Source organism: Rhinopithecus roxellana, chromosome 11 (assembly GCF_007565055.1).
Source record: "Rhinopithecus roxellana isolate Shanxi Qingling chromosome 11, ASM756505v1, whole genome shotgun sequence".
Classification (NCBI taxonomy): domain Eukaryota; kingdom Metazoa; phylum Chordata; class Mammalia; order Primates; family Cercopithecidae; genus Rhinopithecus; species Rhinopithecus roxellana.
Window position 1 is genome coordinate 110844178 of NC_044559.1, and position 7168 is coordinate 110851345.

Below are 7168 nucleotides of genomic sequence, written 5' to 3' on the forward strand. Positions count from 1 at the left end.
GGTTACAAGAAAGCATGGAAATGTAAACTTTTGCCCAGGGTTAAAGGATGGTTTTGAGTTAAATTAGGAAAAAGTTGAAGGTTCAAAGAAGTGGTGGAAGAACTGTAAAAATTATCTTGCAGAAGAGGTTCTCTGTGTGAGCATATTGACTATATTCAAAAAAGGGTATTATATGGTTTTTCTGTAAATTGAGCATTGAAATAAAAGCACAACAAGGTTTTCCTAAGGCGCTAATCTGCTCTTTGGCAAAATTTGTAAAGGGTTTATAAAAGGTTTTGCTTCTTTAAAATTTCTGAGTCATCATTTTGGCAAAATAAATAACTTATGGTAATCTGGAATTGTATTTCATAATATCAAGTGTTTTAAACCTCACACATTTAACAGCCTTCCCAAAATTAAACTTCAGTTTCAAAATTATCTTCCCTGGCACCTGGCGTTTTGAATACTTCAGAGGGCCTCTGAAGTGTCCAGAAAAGAGAGATAAACAGGATTATTTGATATGTTTAGACAGATGGGATTGCCAAAATGATGCTCAATCTTCTTTAGGCTGTATCTTGGTGAATAATGCTAATATATGTTGCAAAATTATACGGGATTTCTAAAATTCTGATGTCTGAGTACATGCTATCAATTATAATTAAGGTTATGTTAAGTTATTGTAAACCACGGAGATAACCAAACCTCTTTGTCATTTGTGTTTCCAACTGTAACTACCCTGGACATATCGCTATTCACAGACAGTTGTTGTCTTGTTTTAATCCTTTTTAAAAGATGGTTTATTGTAAGCTGTAAGACTTTGACAGGTGCTGTCAAATGCAGGTTTATGATAACTTTGGGTATTGTAACATTGGAATACAGGAAAATGTGCAGGACTCATGAAGAGCTGAAATGCTCACCAATATGAAGCAAAACAAGAGTTAACTAACTGGACTGAACTCAGGACACTGAAGTAACTTTTTTGACTTTTGGTTGGAATATTGCTAATCCATGTTTTTTCAGTCAAGGGAACTTATTTTGAACTATTTACAGCCTTTAATAATTGGGTAAAATATACTCGTATGAACAAAATTGGAAGCATGTTTGTCTCTCTCTGTCTGGTTCCTCTAGAATATCGAAACTATCTGTGAGTATTCTTATGGCAATATAGTTGTTTGCATCAGTGCAATAAGAATCCATTTTTCTTTTGCAACAGGACACAATTGGAGAAAGTAGTTATTCACTGGTGAAATGTGGGTGATATCCACTTCACTGAGTCGTTCTCAGGATGAAGGGAAATGGCAGGCAAAAGCACCTGGCAGAGCTCATGAATAGATTATAGGTGTTCCCAAAACGATCGTTCGCATCTGTGGAATCGTGCTTTCTTACCTTGTTTTCATGTCGTGCTTTTCTTCCTGGGCTTATTCACAACATTGTGTAAAATAATTTTAGATATAATGACTAGTTTAGGTAATTAGTATCCTCTTCATTTTATAAATGGAATAATATTCAGACTCAGCGATTAGGGTTGTGTCTGCTTGAGACAATTATGCCAGTCATGCAGTATAATTTGGCTCAAAACATTTTTTCTCTTTTCCTTTTAATATACCTTTGCAGAGAATTTGCATGGGACAGTTTTCGTACCCAAACAGCTGACTGAATCACACATTCTTGCTGGGATGAATCAGTGAGGACACACTATTATCGTTCTGAGATCTAAGACCTTAGTATAAAAGTTTTAAATGGAAGTGAGCAGTCACCTCTGGGTAGTCTTCTAGGGGAAGGGCAACTGATTGATCACCCAAGTGACACTAGTTCTAATTCACCATCGTCCAGGATACAGCCCAAATCGTACACTTGCAAATGCATTCCTGTCACTCTCCGGGGTTGACTGGGCTCAGGGACTCAGATCAACCAAGTTCACAAGAGATGAACTTAATAAACCAGCAGGCCAACTGGTTCATTTGTCATGAATGATACCAACATTTCCAGCCCCCACTCCATATGTGAACAATGTGGAAAACCAATTTGTGAGAACACCGATAAGCCCAGAATCAGAACAAGAGGTATGAGTTGTACAATTCTAATGTTCAATGACACTGAGCTGTTTGGGTTCTGTTCATTTCAATTTGTTCTTTCATTGCCTTCCAATTTCCCATGTGAAATGAAACCCTTTCAGGCATTGTTGTCAAAAACAATCTGGCCTGGGTGTACCATGACTGAATGTTTCAGCCAGGATTTTAGTGCCTGAAGTGGTCAGATCAGTTAATAATACCTCTCAGAAACACTCAACTTCTTGGCCAGATTCCTTGAATTTAATTGTGTTTAAGTTTTTTTGTTTAATTATAACAAGGGAATTACATTGATCCAGATAACACAAACTATTGCCATGGTTCTTTTTTTTTTTTTTTTTTTTTCAGTCTTTCATATGATTTTATTTTCTTCCTTCAACCATAATAATATGATATCCAAATTTTGTCTTAACCGGTGGGTCTGTAAACACAGGCTTATCCATCCCACTTACAGGCAAGGCAAATGCTGCTTCTTGAAATGGTCCCACCATGGACCCTCTGGTCATCCAACCCAAGTCGCCCCCTTGCCTGGCTTTATCTTCACTATACTGTGAGGCCACTTCATTGAATCTCATCCCAGACTTTAACTTTTCCATGGCTTCCATGATTTTGCCATGTTTTTCACATAGAATGTGTCTGACCTTTACTGCATTGCCACCACCTTTGGGACCTTGAGCCTTCTTGTCAGCACTGTCACTCCCAGAGGCTGCTCCCCCTTTCCCCGCTTTTACAGAACCACTTTTTCCTTTGGGCGGCATCTTGGAAGCTTGTTGTTGAACTCTGCCATGGTTCTTAAGCAGAAACAGTCTTAACACACCTGGAGCCAGGTAGGGAGCGGTGCTGTGAGTCTCCCATCTTTCCTCACTTGCCCGTACCTGTGGCCAAGGGCAGCACATGTTGAAAGCGGTGCAGGAGGTGACAAGTGGCACAGACGTGGCCTGAGGGGGAATTGTGAGAACTGTGAGCTGGAGGTCATCTGTCTCCATTGCTTGGCAAGGAAGTGAAATGTTGCCGATTGTTCACTTAGTTCATTTTCATTTCTATCCTTCACTTGATGTTTCTACCTTCTAACAAAACTGTTAGTGGGAGCACCTTAAAATGCCATTTAAAAATAATATGTAAAATCTCCTAGTTTTCCAAAGGCTTCAAGTAAGCAGATTTTCTTTTTTTTTTTTTTGAGACGGAGTCTGGCTCTGTCGCCAAGGCTGGAGTGCAGTGGCACGATCTTGGCTCGCTCCTAGCTCTGCCTCCTGAGTTCACACCATTCTCCTGCCTCAGCCTCCTGAGTAGCTGGGACTACAGGCGCCTGCCACCACACCTGGCTATTTTTAGTAGAGACGGGGGGTTTCACCGTGTTAGCCAGGTTGGTCTCGATCTCCTGACCTCGTGATCTGCCCACCTCGGCCTCATATTTTCTAGGAAAAGCTACGCAGATACAACTGAAATGCTGCCCTAAAAGAAGGAGCCATGAGGCCGGGCGCGGTGGCTCACGCCTGTAATCCCAGCACTTTGGGAGGCTGAGGCGGGCGGATCACGAGGTCAGGAGATCGAGACCATCCTGGCTAACACGGTGAAACCCTGTCTCTACTAAAAATGCAAAAAATTAGCCTACACTACAGGCGTGGCGGCGGGCGCCTGTAGTCCCAGCTACTCGGGAGGCTGAGGCAGGAGAATGGCGTGAACCCGGGAGGCAGAGCTTGCAGTGAGCCAAGATCGCGCCACTGCACTCCAGCCTGGGTGACTGAGCGAGACTCCGTCTCAAAAAAAAAAAAAAAAGAAGGAACCATGAATCCCAATTTAAAACATTGGAAATTGCAACATGAGCCAACGCCACGATCAGTTTCTCCTAACAACCTGGGTTACCTTTTAAATCCCACTTTTGGGAGACCTAAGCTAAAAATAAAGAAGGTTTTGTTTGGTTTTCTACAAAGCTGAACACCAAAGTTGAACGTTTAGTCTTCAAATAAAGGTTTGTTCACTGGCTTCACACACTTCAAAGTATTTAATTCAATTATTCTGAGAGGCTACATATGAAATCATATCACCAAAAAGGCACCTAATCCAATAACTAGTAAAATATGAAATTCCTGTTGATATGAAATCACCAATCCCCATAAGCCAAAAGAAGGACACACCTATCTTCACCTAGTGGAGACTGGTTTGTCTTTTACTTGTTCCCTGCTATTTTTAGCTAAAGTTAATCACAGTAGGAAGACTCTAATGCATTAGCTCACACTAAATGTTATTAATGACTAAGACAGCTTAACCTGCTGAGCCACCCAAAGGGTTGGTATTTTAACTAGGGACTATGTCTTAACATAAAAGAATAAATCTCAGTTAGTAATATTTCAGGCATTTGAGACACAGTGAGAAGAGAAACAAGTCAGCTCACAGCACATGGGCAATGGAGCCCAATGGGACAAAGTACAAGCTGTGGCTTCACTCAGATCTGAATGGAGTCCTGTGCCTGGAGATTTCTAGCTGTCCACTCCATTCAGATCTTAAGTAAGTTACCTAACCTATTGAAATGTGGGTAACAATAGCGCCTTCTCTGTAGGACTGTTATGATTAATAGATGAATTAATGTATGCAAAGTGCCTAGGACAGTGCCTGGCTTATAAAAAGACACCACAACAGGAAAGCTGGTACATGAATGGCTTCTCCATCTATTGTAAAATCACAAAAAGCTGGTTCCACAATAAACTTCCAAATTTACATTCTCCTTACACTTAAGGAATATTTCACAAACTTTCTAAGTACACAAATCTAACAACCTTGCATTTACAGGAGAAGTAAACTGTTTTTGTTTCTTTTTAAAATTAAGACACTGTGGTACTTTACTTTTATAGAGATGACTCTCACCATGTTGTCCAGGCTGGTCTCGAGCTCCTGACCTCAAAGGATCTTTTCTCCTCAGCCTTCCAAAGTGCTGGGATTATAGGCGTGAGCCACTGCACCTACCATGAACGGTTATTTAGAACTATTAAAGGGCTAACTAACCCTATCTACCACCTTATGTATTTATAGAACTTAGTTTCTATTCATCTAAATATATGTGGAATGAGAGCTAAAACTGTTTTGTATTGAACTCTCAGACTCTCTTCTTTGAAAACTATAACACTCAATAGTAGGAACTTGTTACTCAAAAGCTAGGTCACGGGGAAGATAAAGAAGTAATGCAATTGGGCGCGGTGGCTCACGCCTGTAATCCCAGAACTTTGGGAAGCCAGGGCAGGTGGATCACTTGAGGCCAGGAGTTCGAGACCAGTCTGGCCAACATGGTGAAATTCAGTCTCTACTAAAAATACAAAAATTAGCCGGACATGGTGGTGGGCGCCTGTAATCCCAGCTACAGGGGAGGCAGAGGCATGAGAATCACTTGAACCCGCGAGGCGGAGGTTGCAGTGAGCCGAGATCATACCACTGCACTCTAGCCTGTGCGACAGAGCAAGACTCTGTTAAAAACAAAAACAAAAACAAAAACAAACCTAATGAAATCAGAAAGGGCATCAGGGAAACATCTTTAAAGAGAAGGTGAAAGGGAAGAAGGGAAAAAGATTTTGTTAAAAATTATAAATAACTAGGCATAGTTAAATTTATTTTTTTAAGTGAAATTTGTATTGGCATTGTCCCAGTGCTGTATGTAACAGAGTATCTGCAGAAAAGCCAGCAGAAAGAGGAGAAACCATTACAGGTCAAAAGGTTTCAGGGGGTTGGGGGTTGGGATCGAGTTGTGTTAGCTAGCCTTCAAGGAATTTGCAAAATGGCTTTAAACCTGTCTGAGGCCAGTGCTGGGGCAGCGTGCATATCATTGCAGATGTGGAAGTATATAAAAATCTGATAATCCAAGTCATAAGCCTATTATAATCAGGAGGAAGCTGCAAGGAATTTATGAAAAGGAAATTCCATTTCACCAGGACATGTGACTGTGATCACCATCTGTTTAAACATCTTAATAGTTTGCGGCAAACAACTAAAACCACGTTTTCCCCCCTACAAGTCTATCCAAGCACTTTCTGTGTGTCCAAATGGAATTTAAACCTCCCTTTTCTAATGTTAGACTAAAATTTCATTCTAAACTGGAGTGAATTGGGGCTAACTATAGGGGAAAACATTAAAAATTCATTCAGCTAAAAAGTTTAATCAAGCGGTAACTTCTCTAAAGGTAACAATGGTATCTGCTTGTCCTCACACCTAATGAGATTTAACTCTGATGGTTACGGTGTGAAACTTGCTATTATAGAACAATCATTAGAATTAAGTGAAGCAAAGATCCTTCAAGCTCCTCCTCATTTTGATTTATTACTTAAAAAATATTAAGCATCTATAATATAAGCATCTACACTTCAGTATCATCTCTGTTGTGTTTAAAACACAAGTTAATTTGAGGTAAAAGTGTATACTTTGAAATATATATTCTGACCCTTATCGCTTTCCATCTCATGAACATCAAAGATTTTCTTATTTTAATCTGCCATTTTAAAAACAATGTTGGGCAGGGCACAATGGCTCATTCCTGTAATCCCAGCACATTGAGAGGCTGAGGTGGGAGGATCTCTTGAGCCCAGGAGGTCGAGGTTGCAGTGAGTTATGATCATGCCACTGCACTCCAGCCTGGGTAATAGAGCAATACCCTGTCTCTAGAAAAAAACAAACAATAAAAATTGATGCACTAAAAGTTATCAGATTAATAGTAATTCTAGGTAGCCTCAGCTTGTGTCAATATCTGTATTCAGTGCTGAACTGAACAAACAAGAAGAAATTCCCAAAAGGATCCACTGCAGCTATGTCCTTAACAAACATTTGATGAGGAAGGACCATTGATCATTATGTGCTTGAGATACAGACATTGTTTGCCTTCGAGAAGTTCCAAGTCAAGTGAGACAAGTGGACAGAAAGGTGTCACATCTATTATCAAATCTTTTGCAAGATCCTGCAATGACTCAACTGCGCTGTGGATATCAAGTCCCTGGGCTGTACCGAGGCTTGGGCCAGAGTCAGAGAGGAACCATGTCTCCCCAAGATCAACACGTGGAGCCCTAGGAAGAGAAACTCAGAATGAAGAATTCTGGGTCAACTGCTCCTCAGAGGCACCTCCCCTGCCAGCAAGGACCTTGAGA

At 40.6% G+C, this 7168-nt stretch overlaps 1 pseudogene across 1 annotated transcript; it reads right to left on the bottom strand.

Annotated features, from left to right (window-relative positions):
* Nucleotides 1–2372: 2372 nt before the first annotated feature.
* Nucleotides 2373–2825, bottom strand: LOC104665673 (annotated as a pseudogene). The gene has a single exon (XR_748442.2). The product of XR_748442.2 is annotated as a peptidyl-prolyl cis-trans isomerase NIMA-interacting 4 pseudogene (transcript).
* Nucleotides 2826–7168: the final 4343 nt, after the last annotated feature.